At 40.8% G+C, this 15950-nt stretch overlaps 1 pseudogene; it reads right to left on the reverse strand.

The window, feature by feature from the left end:
- Positions 1-12600: 12600 nt before the first annotated feature.
- LOC134401949 (ELAV-like protein 1) lies at positions 12601-13392 on the reverse strand (annotated as a pseudogene).
- Between the last annotated feature and the right edge of the window lie 2558 nt (positions 13393-15950).

The raw sequence follows: 15950 nt of genomic DNA on the forward strand, positions 1-15950 counted from the left end.
TGATAAGGAGGGACTGCCTGGATTTCAGTGTGACATTATTTCCTTGCAATAGCACGAAGAAATTAATTTGGTTAAAGAAAAGGCACCGATGCAAAATTGAAATAGAATGAATTACAGGACGCTTTTCTTCTTGAAGCAGGAGGAGGTGGTTTTCTTTCCTCCCACCCTTACTTGTCCATTGTATCTTTACCTGCATTTTCCTTCTGATACTTAGACTGAAATGTGTGTTTTCCAGGGTGCTCCCTTCTGTTTTCAGATTCAAATAACGGAGAAGTAATGACTTGGGGAGGGGAGGGGATGCACATTAGAAGCAATACTCTATACATGTTTTGATTGAACATTTCACATTCGCTATCCTATTATGAAAGAGTTTTATACGTGTTGAGTGTATATCAGCCGATACAGTGTTGATATTCAAAGTTTGTATAAAAATGGACCAATAGACATGTCCTTTGCTGTCATTTGTGCATTAATGCCTAGGGATGTAATGGAACTGGATAGATAGATAGATAGATAGATAGATAGATAGATAGATAGATAGATAGATAAACACACACACACACACACACACACACACACACACACACACACATTTTACAATATAATGACATGGGACCTTTTGGCCACCTGGAATGAGAAAGCAAACGATAAAGAAAACAATTTATTTTATTACTTCTCATACAGGTCCTCACAAACCTAAATTTGGGTTATATCCCTCCTGCCAAGCAAGCAACATACGTTACATTTTTGTTTTATTTCACTGAAAGACAGCAACACTTGTTTGAAAGTTTCTTTTAATTAAATATTGCTGTAACATCACATTGGAACATGAATGTATTCCCAGAATCCCTGAATAAAGAATTAATTACACTGGCAAAATGAGCTAGATGTTGACTAGCTTATAATGCTTAGCAGTCCTCTAGATGAGAGCAATTCTATTCAATATGGTTAATTGCTCTGTTTTAAAATGAACCAACGCATACATATTGTGCACATCTAATAATGAACAAATAATGTGCAGTTTGCCCATTCAGGAACACAGCTGAGATAAATGGGGGCTGTGGTTTCCAATGGTCACTTCTTTGAAAAATTGTTGCTGTTATGCTATTACTGTGCACTTCATAATTATTATATCTTTATGTTTTTGTAACATTTTAATGAATGTCAGCTTTATTTTTATCATTTTGTTCCCATATCCCTCTTTGGTAGGTTATATTTTACAGATGGGAACTGAAGCCTGATTTTCCTGTTATTTCTGAAAAGGTAAGTCCATCATGAAGTCATTCACCATAATAATTTATTTATTTATTTATTTATTACATTTTTATACTGCCCATTAGCAGAGGCCCTCTGGGGAGTGCACAATTAAAACCATAAAATACAACAGTGTCAGATAAATTTAAAATATTAAAAGTTTAAAAACATGTATTTTTTTACAGTCACGATTTTTGTTCAGTTAATCAGGAAGTAATACAATAATCAAGTGTTGGGAGTGGGGGAGGAGGGAGGAGGAGAGGAATTTTACCAAAGGTTACAATGTACTAGATCTTGAAACTTGGGGCATGTCTAGACCAGTGTTTATGCTGATGCACAGGGGATCCCAGAAACAGTGAGGGATGATCACTCCATTTTCCCGTAATAACTGGGACCACTTGCAGCCCAAGGCTGCCTGTCCTGGCTTTGTCCCACCTCCTCATGAGTAAACGCGAGGAGGCGGAAACTGGACACAGCGCACGGGTGCTCCATGCCCATCAGGAATGAGGGTGGGAGTAGGGTGGGTGCGTTTTTTTTTAAAAAAAACACTTACTTTTTTGTTGGAGCGCACATATGCTCATCTTTTGGAAAAAAGAAAATGGCGAGACATTCCTTCTTCCTCCCGGGATATCGTGCTCACATGTGGACAAAGGGGAGGATCTTGAGAGCAGAATATTGCAAGGTCCTCCCCCTCCATCCCCTGGTCTAGACATGTCCTTGGTCACTCAACTCCAAAGCTAACATTGGGTGCTTCCACACTAACCACTCTCCTTGGGACTGACATATATTCTCTGACTTACTATGGAGAATCCAGATGACATCTTTGTCAAATCATTGTATCCTGGTGTTGTTTTTAATGTTGAGCTCTCCACTCACCAAAGCCCCTTGGAACAACAGGGTCCTTGCTAGGGTGGGTGGGCTTCCTTCCCCACACTGTCCAGATGTTTTTCAGCAACGCAGTTTCCCACCCCACCTCCCATGCAAATGTATTGAAAAAACTGTTACCAAATGTCCTCTCTGGACAGGTGTACAAGAATATATGTGTTCAGAGATAAGACCCATTAAGGGACCTTTTAACTGTAGCAATAGTGCATCATATAAGGAATAACCCAATGATTGATACACACATGAACACGGGTTTCTTAGAAAGATAGGGAGAATTTTATTAAGCATACAAGAATTTAAAAATGTACAATGATTTTTTAAGGAAAATCAGCTGGCAAAGGGATTGTTACAGAATTCTAAAATATTGGTGATCAGTTCATAGATTACATTAAAAATAAGCAGAATAGAACATTAAACACAAATGCAAAGTAAAGAGTGTGACGGTAGAGATGTCCGGATTTTGTGAAAACTGTTCCATCCATGTTTCATGGATTGTGCGGTGCCATTCATTCCACCATCCATTCACAGATGGATTCAAACTTTGTTTCTGTTATGCAGACAAATATGCAAATAATTCTGTGGGAAAGTACACAACTATTTACATAATTTAGGTTTGTTTGTAAGGTACATCTTACCTGCATTGCCCAAAGCCCTCTCTGTTTGGATCCATCACTGTTTGAGCCTCTGGAGGCACTCTGCAAATGGACTCTCTTAACTGGAACTTTGGATTGCTAAAGACTTGCCATGAAAATTACTGTGAGGCTTTTCATAGACTTGAACTCTTGTTTGCTGTGGGTTGTTTGTCTTTGTTTGTCATAAGCTCAGTGTACCAGCAGACTAGGTTTGTTCTGCGACTTTTGGACTTTCCTCTGCCTAGACTCAAGCAGTGTGGAGTTGCCAATGTGGAAGGTTTATACTGTTAGTTTTACCCTACCCAGTGCCTGTTTACCCTACCCTGTGCCTGTTTGCATTCTCTTCCCCTCCTTATTGTTTTATTATGATTTTATTACAATGTAAGCCTATGCGGCAGGGTCTTGCTATTTACTGTTTTACTCTGTACAGCACCATGTACATTGATGGTGCTATATAAATAATAATAATAATAATAATAATAATAATAATAATAATAATAAGGGGTGGCACTCCTTGCATCTGTGGGTTTACCCTTCCTTGATAAGGCTTGACCATGTAGCCTGGAGTTACCAACAAAAGATTCACACCTCTAAAAATTGGGAAATTCCGTGTCTGCAACTCAACCATGCCTGGGGGAGACCACCCTAGCACTGCAATATCCTTGCATATTGTAAATCCAATTACTGCCCACTCAAACAGGGGGCTCTGATTAAATGCTATGGGATTGGAATGGCTTTGTTGGATGAAGCTTTGCATACATGGCCTTTAGAAATGTGCTGCTACTGGTAAGATCTTTTGGCTCACTGTATTTTCCACCTCTGTGTGGCTGAGTTTCTTGAAGTGAAATGGCACTTTAAGGTTGTCAAATAGCCTGGGAGCTGGCTGTGCCTGCTGTGCTATCAAGCAGCTTGCTATTCACTGGCATAACAAAAATGTGGTGTGTGTCTTCTCTGTGTCAATTCATGTGTGTGTGTGAGAGAGAGAGAGGGGGGGGGGAACGGATGGACGGACACCCACAACATTTTGTGGCTGGCCCACCACATGGCAGCCATTATGTGAGTAGACATGCCTTCCCCCATAGCAGCCATTTTGTGTGCCATTTTCTTTAAAATGCCAGTGTGCTCTGAAAATGTTGGGAATGCCTGATTTAGTAGCTTACATAAATAATCTATACCTCCTAGTAGATTTCCTAGGTCTCAGTACTAGATTTTTGGCAGAAGTCTTACTCAGACCTTTGAGTAGAACTACTGAACACAAAATCTCGCACATACAAAGTACATACTCTGCTGCTGGCCTAAACTATGAAACATACAGACACACATTTATAATGTGATCCTAATGATGTTTGCTCAGGAGGATGTCTCATTAATTCCTAAGAATGTCTAGGATTGTAGCCAGATCCGAGTCATGTTACTTTTGTTTACACAGAGTTCAACTGGGCTTACTCCCAATTAAGTCAGCATAGGGTGCTGCCTTCATTTCATACAATAGAGCCAAAAGAAAAAAGAATCAATTTAAGTGCTTGCCTTTGACTTCAATAAGACAAGAATGTACTCATTTTCTTTTGGGCCAGGCCCATATTGAAGCTTGCAAGCTGAAATGAAATAGCTCTCAGTAAAAGGAACACTTTATGTATGTACCAGCTAACATATCAATCATCTAGCATGTCTCATGAATCAAATTCTTATATGGTAGAGAAGCAAAGCAGTTTCGGTTCTCTATATTTGGTTCAAACATCAACCTTTCCTTTCATTAGCTCCACCCAAAGCATAAGTTATCCCTGTCATGACCATTTCTTTGTAATAAAAAACAGAGCCAGTGAATTTACTTTGGTCAGGACATTTACTCTGTTATAAAAGCTAAAACCATCTCAAAACAAAACCAACAAATTCTGGAATATTTTCATGTATGCAAACAAAAGGGAAATTGGCAAGACTGCTAAGACTAGAGTAATTCTTGCCTCCTCCTTTCCTGTTTTATTTGAGATATCCATTTTGTACTAGGCTGAAATCCGATGCATACAGTAGTTACTTGGAAATAAGCACAGTGGGACTGACTTCTGAGTAAATGTGAATAGACAGCACTGTTAGCATAGTAAGAGCACAATATATCTGCATTCAGTTGAATGCTGGCTTTGGATCGGGAGCAATGGAAAGGCTCATTAAACTAGATTTACCTTTCCTACAACCAGCATGAGATACAATTTGCATGGGATGCCAATTTGCTGTTTCTTTAATGTATTTTCATCATTTAAAAAAAAAATTATTTGGTAATGTCAGATCATTTGGACAGATAGGGGCTGTTAGTGAAATTAGTTCACTTGAAATATCTATGCATCCTATTTAATTCTTCTAGGTAATTCTTGCCTGTCATTTTAAGTCTTTCCTAGTACTTGGCTCCGAAAACTCCACTTGGTCTGTGAAGATATCATACCAAGCAAGAAATAGCAAAATATATACTGTTTGTCCTCCAGTTGCTAAGAACATGACAGTGGTTCCCACCTTCTGCCCACCACGACTAAGTCCTCCTCCAGCATGTTCAAAAGTCTTAGTTCCTACTTGGCTCCTAATGCAATGAAGTAATCCAGGCACACCCGCTGATTGGTTTATCTAGAGTCCCAGAGAGGCTCTTGACAAGGTTGCACTGTACTGGACACCCATGGTGAGAAAACCAAGCCCCATCAGTGTCTTCTGCCCTCCCACTCTTTCTTTTGATATTAGGAAAAATACCTTCCCAAAACTAAAGTTTTAAAAAGAAATTATTCAAAGTTATAAATGAATTCGTCACTAGACACTTCCTATTTTTGCCATACATTTGATGAATTTACTTTCTTTGGAAGGTACAAGGAGCAGCCAGGTTTTTGTTTGTATTCCATACCATGTGGATCTCAAGCAAACATAACAGGGCACAGCCTGCCCTTGGGCGTGAGTGTCTCATTTAAGAGCTGTGGTGCACAGCTCTTTCCATAACTCCTAAAGAGCAATCCACGTAACCATGCTGCTCAGCTCCTGAAGACAAACTCCCCGAATACAATAGGAAGAACACCCCCTCTATCGTCTTGGTTAAAGAGTTTGGCTAGTGATGGGCAGACCAAACCCAAGTGAATTTGTTATTTCCTCAAGAAGCAATGAATTCATCTGGGTAATCTCGGATGACACCTTTCCTTTAATTCAAGAGCTCATTCTGAGTAAACGGGGGGGGGGGTTGTGTTGTGCAATATCAAACTGCATCTTGGGGGCTGTAGTTTGGAATTGTGTCATGTGTCACCATGTTACATATCCCTTCCTTGTTGGTTGTTTTCATATAGCCAACCAGCCTGCTCCATGGAGTACAGCCCTGTACTCCACCATGCCAACCAGCCTGCTCCATGGAGACCTCCCCCTTGGGTTCCCTTTCCAGTATCCCTCTCACAGACAGACTTCATGCCACTCAACAGCACCCACTAAAGTACAAAAAAAAAGGCCTATCACCAAAGGTTAAAATGACATCTTTAAGAAAGAAAAAGCTTCAACCAACCATCTCAGTTGGAAATAGTTTAGATGCAGCCTGCACACGCTGCGAACCTTACAATCAATTGTGAAATGAATAACAAATTTGTAAGATGGTGATCTAGCCTCACTACAAAGGTAAACATTCCAAATACATCCATTTCAACCAACAAACCAACTAATTATGAAATTCGGTGGCAACACTCATGTTGACATGCATCTGTCCAGGTATACATACATGAAAAACATGTGTAGACAAGGACACATAATAATAATAATTTATTTCTTACCTGTCTCTCCACTTGGATCGAGGCGGGGAACAACAGTGAATATAAAACACATTAAAAACTGATTAAAAACATAGTATACATGATTAAAACATCCTCAAAACATCTTAAAAACATTCTAAAATTTCACTGGATAGGCTTGCCAGAATAGATTAGTCTTTATTGCTTTTTTAAATGCTAAAAGACTGTCAAGTTGACGAATCTCCTCCGGCAGGCCATTCCACAGTCTGGGAGCAGCAGAAGAGAAGTCGAATTACGCAGTCGAGTTTCCTGTATTTGGGGAAATCACAGCACACCTGGAGTGCAATGGATGAGCCTCACCCTGTGAAAACCACCTTCGTGATCATGGTGTCTCCCCTGCCAGGTAAGTATAGTAACACCTTGATGATCATTTGTGCATCTAGATAAGCATCTATGTAGTGCTGTGCATGGTTTTCCACGGAAGATCTGTATTAGTGATGTTGTATTTCACCAATAAAGACAGAGTTGCTGACAATTCCTACAGCTTTCTCCCCACCCTCTCCACCTTTTTTTAGAGAATTGTTCTAAGCTACTATCTGCAAACTTTGGTCTCCACCTGAAATGCAGGGTGGCTGTAACCCAATATGGCGATGCTAAGAGTGGACTACGTTCCATTCCGTGACAGGGTTGTCATAAGTCTCTCAGACACATTCCTCCCCCTCCCAACCCACAATATGGGGATAATAACACTAGACAACAATTCAGGGACATCGTAAGCCACTTTCTCCCTGCCTTAGCTCATTACCCCATATAATACCGGCATAATATCATTCAGCCTAATCTCTCACCCATCTGTAACATGACGGCAATAAATACTGGACAATTTCTTTTTATCCTCCTAGCACAGGAAGCATTTTCACAGAGATTTTTTAAAACAACAACAAACATTTGCTTTTCCTGCATAACAATGCATGAGTATGAAAGAGTATAAAGTTCTGTCTTTGTTTCTACTTTTTGGTGCTGCTTCCAAATCACTGCAATAACAAATCCTTTGATTTCTCCATTGTTTCCCATGAAAAGCTGAAATTCACAGCATCAAAAAACAACAACAAAAAACAGGAAAGCTGAACTGCAGACAAAGGAACTGCCAGTAGAATACTTTCCTATGTCTGTCTCCTCACATGATGCATTTTGATATTCAGCCTTGAAGAACATGAACAATGTGAAATTGATATCTTAGCCTGCTCTGCCACCATGAGGCTAGACTCTAAAGTGCATAAGGATGTTCAGAGTATTTTTGTTGACTAATCCTGAATCTTTGACACATCTGTAAATGCGGTAAACAATGAAACATATGCAGAACAGATTTGGGGATCTGATACCCAAATAAGATTTCTCAGGGATTCCAGTCAGGGATATCATGGCCAACTGAGGCTTTTTTTCCTTCTTCACATTATAATAGTACTTTTCAATGTACTGAAGTGTTGAACTCCAAACTTTGTGTAACCTCACAAAATGCCTGTCAGTTTAGTGATACATGACACCCATCCTTAATTCTGTTTTTCTGTCCCAAAAACAAATCAACAACATGAATTAAAAATCAATGGATTCCATGGAAAGTTCTGTTTTTCACTCCCCCCCCAAAAAATTGTAATGTCTAATTCAAACAATGATTATATATACATGCATTTTAGACCAAAGTTGCAACTAAGTATGGGTTTTGTCATCTTAAAACTCCATTAACAAGTTGCAACCCTACACACGTCTACAAGTGCCAGTGAATTCAATGGGGCTTACTCCCAAGTAAATGGGTATAGGATTACAGACTGAGTCTACTTACTTGGAAGTAGCCCCCAGTGCCATCCAATAGATTTGCTGTCAAATAATTTGTGGCAGTTTTGTGACATTCACCCATTTCTTCATATTTTGGATGGAAAGAACTTGATGGGTTTTGTCTTTTTAATGAATACGGGAGAAACCGACAGGGACAGATTTGTCCATCCAGATCCAGGGCTTTGAGTTCTTAGCTCTTAAAAGTCAAGGTTTCTAGTCCCTGTGTATTCAGCAATGTTTGTGGTGCTGAACCAGGGTTGTCACTTCTGGTTTCTGACTGGCTCCTCATCTTTAACAGCTATATGGCAGGCAGATACAACATGGTACTCCCCATGCTGCAAATAGCTATGCCAATTGGATTTGGCTGGCATAGATGGGTGCGAATTTCAGTTAAGTTTTGGTGAGAATTTATCAAAATTCACACGTGTCTTCATATCTGGCATGGAGAAAAGTGTGTGTGTGTTTTAAATGGAATGCCAGGGAAAGTGAAACTGCTGGATTTATCCATCCCTAATCTGGAATGCTCAATTCATTTTCAAGGTGCTTACTCATCTCCAGGGGTCAGCCATTTTGGCTGGCCAAGTTAAAAGAGAGCAATTGCCAATTTCCCCACCCCCACCCAGCATCTCTTGACAGAAAGGCCAAGGGAACACATGTGTTGTTGGGCACCACTCCTAAAGCTGCATAGAATGCCTTCGTGCAGCAGCACTGAAAGTTTTCCCATCTGGTCTTTCCAGAGGGAAAGACTGTGTTGGGAGAAGTGTACACTGTTGCTGCCATTTCTTGAAGGTACAAAGGATTCCCTTCCTCTTCACCTCCCTTGTGCCAGAGCAGGGGCAAGCAGGGCTGGTGTAAAGGGTAGCCATGGTTGGGCTCCTGTCAAGGACCCATATTGAGCAAGAGGCCCACAGTCAAGAGCCCCCTGGGGTTTCTCCCCCTCTTGTTCACCTGCCTCTCACTCCTGTGCCAACAAAGATGGTGGTAAGAAGGAGGCGCCGTGATACCGCTGCCTATTTGCTTACTGGCTCCTTGCTTGTCAAACAAGCATGTGGTAGCAATTAGTGGGAAAAGGATGATGAGCAATAGCAGCTGGTGACGACAGCAGTGAGAAGGTAGTCTCTGGGGGAGGGGACCTATTGAAGTTGTCTTGTTGAAGAGTCCTCAAAAACTGGCATGGGGTGGGGGAAGGGTTGCCGATTAGATCCTCTGTGGCTTAAGCTCTTCAGGTACTTTCACCACACAACTGCCAAACAACCCCCAGCCTCTCTCTCAAATTTGGAACTGGGGAAAATGGCAGGACTTACCACACAATTGCTTGAATAATCCTGCCCACACTCCTTCAGCTTGTTGGGAGGATGGCTGGCACTCATCATACACTCACCCTGCCAAGTGTATTTGCTGAAGCCTGCCCATCTCTGAGGGACCGTATGCTCCCTTAGGAAACTTTCAGTTTATTAAGCCCTTCAACAGATGGTCTGCTCTGAGTATCCCCAAGTGAGGTTGGGGCATAACTGTGACAGGACCTTCTGAATGGTGGTATCCCATTTACAGAACTTCCTTCTGAAACTGACCCATCAAACATCTCTTTTACTGGTGGTTTGGCATCAGATAAAAACAATTTGATAAAACTCAGATTATTATTATTATTATTTTAAATTATCTGCTCACGCATTTATTTGCATTTGATTGAACTCTGGGAAATATCTAACTGTCATTCCACAAACACAAATAACATTGTGCTAGCTGAAACTAGTTCCTAACTATACACAAGAACAGAATCCAACAAAAGTTACATTTGTGCAAGTGGCTGTGTATTACGCTTGCATAATCCATTGTGCATGACACTTCAGCAACCAGCTGTTACTTCTTTTTCTTCTTTAGTTTTCTTTTTTAAAGGTCCTTATGTCTTGCTGCCTGATTTGAATGTATAGCCGTTTTTTAATGCTTTATGTGTGTATGTTCTGTGTTTTAAAATTTTAAATTTTGTATACTTGTTTTTATCTCAATTTTAGAATTTCTGTAAACCGCCCAGAGAGCTCTGGCTATGGGGGCGGTATATAAGTGTAATAAATAAATAAATAAATAAAAGGAAATGTTACATCTCTTGTCTATTTCAAATCAAGATGGTGCCAGGCATTTTTTTTTATCCCAGTCATTTTCATTTGTATAATCATAATTTATATTTTCTCCCTTTTATTAAGGTTGCCTGATGGTATTGTTTATTGTACTGTATTGTATGAGGTTTGTAAGAGGTTTTAAATAATATATCTACATGGTTCTATATACCATGTAGATAATGGAATCTGATTTGAGAAAGGGCAATATAGAGATGCAGACTGATGTAAAAATTGAACAGGATGGGCTTACAACTGAATATTTATGATATGGACCAGACAGTCTATCCCGAATTGTACCTGTCCAGATCTTAAGATCATCTACAGGAGCCCTTCTCCGTGAGCCCCTGCCAAAGGAAGTGAGTCAGGTGGCTACTAGGAGGAGGGTTTTCTCCGCTGTGGCACCCCGGTTGTGGAATGAGCTCCCCAGAGAGGTCCGCCTGGCGCCTACACTGTACTCTTTTCGTCACCAACTGAAGACCTTTTTATTCTCTCAGTATTTTAACACTTAATTTTAACTTAAATTTAAATTTTACTGTTCTAACTCTGTGTTTTAAACTTATATCAATTTTGCTGCATGGTTTTATCCTGGTTGTGCTTTTTATACCGTATTTTGTATTTGTGCTTTTAACCTGTTGGTTGTTTTATTATGGTTTTAATTTTTGTGAACCGCCCAAAGAGCTTCGGCTATTGGACGGTATAAAAATGTAATAAATAAATAAATAATTGTGCTGAAATGTGTAAGCAATAGCATGTAAATAAATAGCATCATAATTGCTTTCTTTAACATAGGGATGGGGTAGGGTTAGGGTTAGCAAATAAGCTGATAGGACTTACTGTTCCTACAAAGTGTGCACACTCCAATTCTGAATTAGAATTATTTTTTTAAATTCTCTTAGTTAAACCAGAATTCGGTAGGAGTGGAATGCAGGACAAGGTGAACCCACATAACAATAAAGAAAGTGAATGAGGGAAGTCTGCTCATCCCTAATCTTATTAAAGGTTGTCTATTAAGGAATGATATGCTACACCTAACCATCAGTAACCAACATTAAGTGTATCTCCATTTCTCAGCCCCTAAACTGAGGGAGGATTCTGTGGTCTTCCAGATGTTGCTGAACTTCAACTCCCATAATCTCTGACTATTAACCATCTGGCTAGAGCAGATTGTGGTTGAGTCTAACAACATCTGGAGGGCCAAAGATTCCCCAGTCCAGGATTTCAACCCATGTAATTGTCGTTTTGAACCCAATTGTTATTTTGCCTGCACTGTGTGGTTGATGTCAATGCCCTGAATGATGTAGGAGCTGAATCTCACAGGAAGTTTTTTGTATGAGGTGGACCTCATAAAGATCAAGAATATTAGAACCAGCTGCAAATAGGTAGTTTCACTGATACATTTAAAATTTCTCCAATGTATATAATTGCCACACCAGCCAAATCACTTCCCACTTAGTTCTGAAGTAATCTCTATCAGGATGAAGTGTAATTCATACATACATTTCATTTCTTGGTAATCACAACTAAAGGCATGGGTGGAAAATGTATGACAAGGACTGGATGGGAGTATGTGACCGTGCGTGTGTGTGTGTGTGGAGGGGGGACACTTCAGGTCCAGGTGCCAAATCTGGCACTCTTGGGGTCCAAATCTGGCCCTCCAAACTTATCTAGATGGTTACGCCACTTCCTGTAGTCCCAGCCCCTTTTCCCCCAACTACAAATTGTTTGGTAGTGTCCCAGTTTTTGTGAAGTCCCCCACCCAACTCTATAAGTTTGAAATGCCTCTCCTGAGGCTTAGTCCCTGGCAGTAAGAGCATTAGGCTACAATATGCTAACATTTTGGACCTTAACCCCTTTTGTCTTCACCTTTCCAAAACCAAATCTTTCACTACAGCACAGAGACCAGGTTTACAAAAGGTGATGAGGGGTATGTCAGCGGTACGTCAGTAGAGTAAGAGGAACAGCAAGTTGGGATACTGCCCAATATCATTATGTTACAGGATTGCCTTCAGTCATAGGTCATATTGCCATAGTCTATGTTCTCAAGGCAGAAGAAAAAGCAGCTCTGTATTTATGAATCAGAGCTACTGACTTTTTTATATATAAAATTTGAACATATCTTCTTGGCTACCACAGCAAACAGGGCTACCAGAAGATTCCCTCATCGGCATCTTGGCTGAGGTTGTAGATGAAGATACACCAGCCCGAAGAGGAGTTTCCTGGGACATTTACACCAGAAAGCCCACTCATGTGATCTACACCCATAGCAGAGAACCTGAATCTCTGTGCCTGGTGATGGACAGGCCCGCCAAACCGTCTAGCTGGCAAGTGGTACAGCTGTGAGAGCAGTACCACGTTTTTGTTCTGGTTGGGGTTGGTGGCAAATTTTACCATGATCAGTTCAAAGGAGCCAGGGGGCTTGTGACTGTTGAAGTTCAAAATGGCCTCTTCAGCTTCTGACCTTTTGTCAAACCGTATAAATGCAACCCCTCGTGACAAACCTGTAGTTTGGTCAACCAGCACACACGAGTTGATAATGAGTCCAAATCATGAAAACATGTCTTCGACATCTTTCTGAGTCATTGTCCGTGGCAGCCCACTAATGCACAAGTTTGCGTCTTTGATAACCTCAGAGCTTGGGCGGCCATATGACACCTTGATGGTTTTGGATCAAGCCATTGAGTGTATTTATTGCTCTTTCAGCATCTTTAGCAGTCACGTCGTTCACAAAGACGTATCCCAAGGTGTGTTCTGCAACTTTGTCTCAAATAAGCTTGGCAGATTCAACCTCCCCAATGCTGCTGAACAGGCTTCGCAACTCATCCTGGGTCATGTTCTGAGGAAGGTAGTTAACAATTAAGTTTGTCCTACCAATAGCATCCCAGCAGTTTTCAGCCCTGTGATCTTCATAACCATGAGACATTTTAATTAGAAAAGAAACCTTGCAAAACAGTGGTCCTAAGGAGCCGATTGCCGCCGCTCCGCCTGGGGCCTACCTCGCATTGTCAAACAGGGCTACCATATAAGTAATACAGTTGATTGTCAGCCAATAATTTTGCCACCAGATCATGAGGATTTTGATCAGTATATTGCTAAATAATATGTAACAGGATTCCCCCCCCTCCCCCAGGGTCCAGGTACAGGGGCAGAACAACAAATGATGTACTAGATCTTACAACCAAAAATATAGATCTACAGCCTCTCACTTCTATACCATATTTAATTTTAATTTTCTGTAGACGATGTTTCTGATCATAAAACCATTATATAACACACATACCCCCCATTTTAATGATAGCATTTCACCACATGAGGGCAGCCTTTGAACGTCTTCAAATAGGACACGTTCATTTTAAAGACCACTGGAAAAAACTAAATAAAATATTTCTGAAGGTATTTTGTTTTTATTTGTCAAGTTAATACGAGCGATTCAACATAAGAAAAATGGCCAAAATGACACTGAAATTCATACTGCAAAATTATCTTGACTTTAAGCCGTGGGAGTGGGGAGTACTTCCATTGACTGTTTAAGTCGGTATTTTGCTGTTGGTATCATGGTTATTTTGTAGTTCTTTTAAGTGTGTGTGTGTGTGTGTGTGTGTGTGTGCAAGCGTGCGTGCATGCCCATGGATGTGTTGGGTTGGATACAGATTTAATCATACCTAGGGTCAATCCAGTGAAATCGATGGAACTGCAGTCATTTTATAACAGAAGCCAAATTACTTAAAAGTAGGGGTGGCTGCCACAGGGAAATCCGGCCCTTTTGGGGCTCACCAGATTTCCCCTGAGCTCCTGGCTTAGCTTGCATTTGCGAACTGAGCCACAGGTTTCTCATGATATCCAGGAACTTTGTGTTTTTCTTCCCTGAAATCGCCATTTACACAAACTGCGGCTGCAAGGCCGTAATTTGTTTAATTTGTGCAAACTGCAGCTAAAATATGCTTATTTTGCACATTATGGCTGACATTTGCAAAATTAAGCAAATTATGGCCACAATTTGTGGAAATTAGACAAACAGAGGCTGCAATTTTGCATAAAAGACAATTTAAGGGGAGGGGACCCAAAAATCTGCAAGCTGACCTGACTTGGTAAAGATCAAGTCAGGCCAGTTCCCAGGTAAGTCAGAAAGCTTGACAAACTTCACCTCCCAGGTGGATTCCTCCAACATTCCTACTCATAAGTGAGATAAGTTCCCTTGTTATGCTGGCTTCTAAGGATGATTAGCTTTTATGTGAGAGAAAATGAATGTTGAATAATTGTTACTGAAATTTTAAAATGCAATGTTAACATAACTTAATGAAAATCAACCAGGCTTGCGATAAGGACATGGCATTGGGAGAAGGGAATGAAGGAGGCGAGAGGAGCAGATTGTGAGACAATTGCATTTGCCTTAACGAATGATACTTTGAACAAAACCTAGCCTTAATCCAAAGTAAGGTGGCCACCGTATGCTACTTCACAGAAGGTAGTCCTCAAATTGAATGGTTGTCAGAAGTTCTCTGTTTGAAGGTATCCTCTATTTGAAAAGTTAAAGTCTGGTTTAAAGAGAAAGAACTGGTTTAAAGAGAAAGAACAGCGCAATCTTTAGACAGAAAAAACTCATACAATTCCCAGCATTCCCCATGCTGGCTGGGGAATGCTGGGAGTTGTAGGACTTTTGTGGCTGAACATGCATAGGATTGCACCCTAAGAAAGGGAGACCAGGGGATGGGTTGAAGTTCTCCATCAACAGTTAGCATCTGGACAGCAGACTGACTGAGCAAACACACATAGGCCAACTAGAATGGTTCCAGATGATGGGTGCTTCCTAGCACTAACAGCCAGAAGGCACTGTGCAGCTATACTTAACAGATTTTCTACAGTAACAAAAAAGATGGAAGAAGCGCTGGGTAAACATGGGAGGGTTACAAGATGGGGATGTCATTGTCTGGAATTCCTGCAAAATTCTGTGAACGTGGTAGGGTGATAGTGCTATAAAAGCCTCCCCTGGAAGCACCCCCTGGTGACAATTTCCCCCATGTATTGTATTTCTATTTAAATTATAGTAATTGAAATTATTCTGTTATATTGAAATTATTCTGTTATGTTATACAATATAACAGAATCCATCCATACTTCGAAAGAACAACCTACACAAACCCCAGTGCTCCAATCACAGCAGACCCCTGAAGAGACCTCTCCTGCCTCCTTCCCTTTAGAATAGACAATACCTGTACTCCATTCTTTCTTTTCTAATTCTGCCTTTCTCTCTGTAGGGCACCAGAAGTGCACAACTTTTTCTGCCTTGAGGGCTGCATGTGCTCTGGGGCTGCACACATAAGGCCGTAAGAAGAGCCATGCTGGATCACACCAAGGCTCCATCTAGTCCAGCACTCTGTTCACACAGTGGACAACCAGCTGTTGACCAGGGACCCACAAGCAAGACATGGTGCAACAACACCCTCTCACCCATGTTCCCCATCAACAGGTGTATACGGCTTACTGCCTCTGATCCT

This window comes from Elgaria multicarinata, chromosome 7 (genome assembly GCF_023053635.1).
Source record: "Elgaria multicarinata webbii isolate HBS135686 ecotype San Diego chromosome 7, rElgMul1.1.pri, whole genome shotgun sequence".
Lineage (NCBI taxonomy): Eukaryota > Metazoa > Chordata > Lepidosauria > Squamata > Anguidae > Elgaria > Elgaria multicarinata.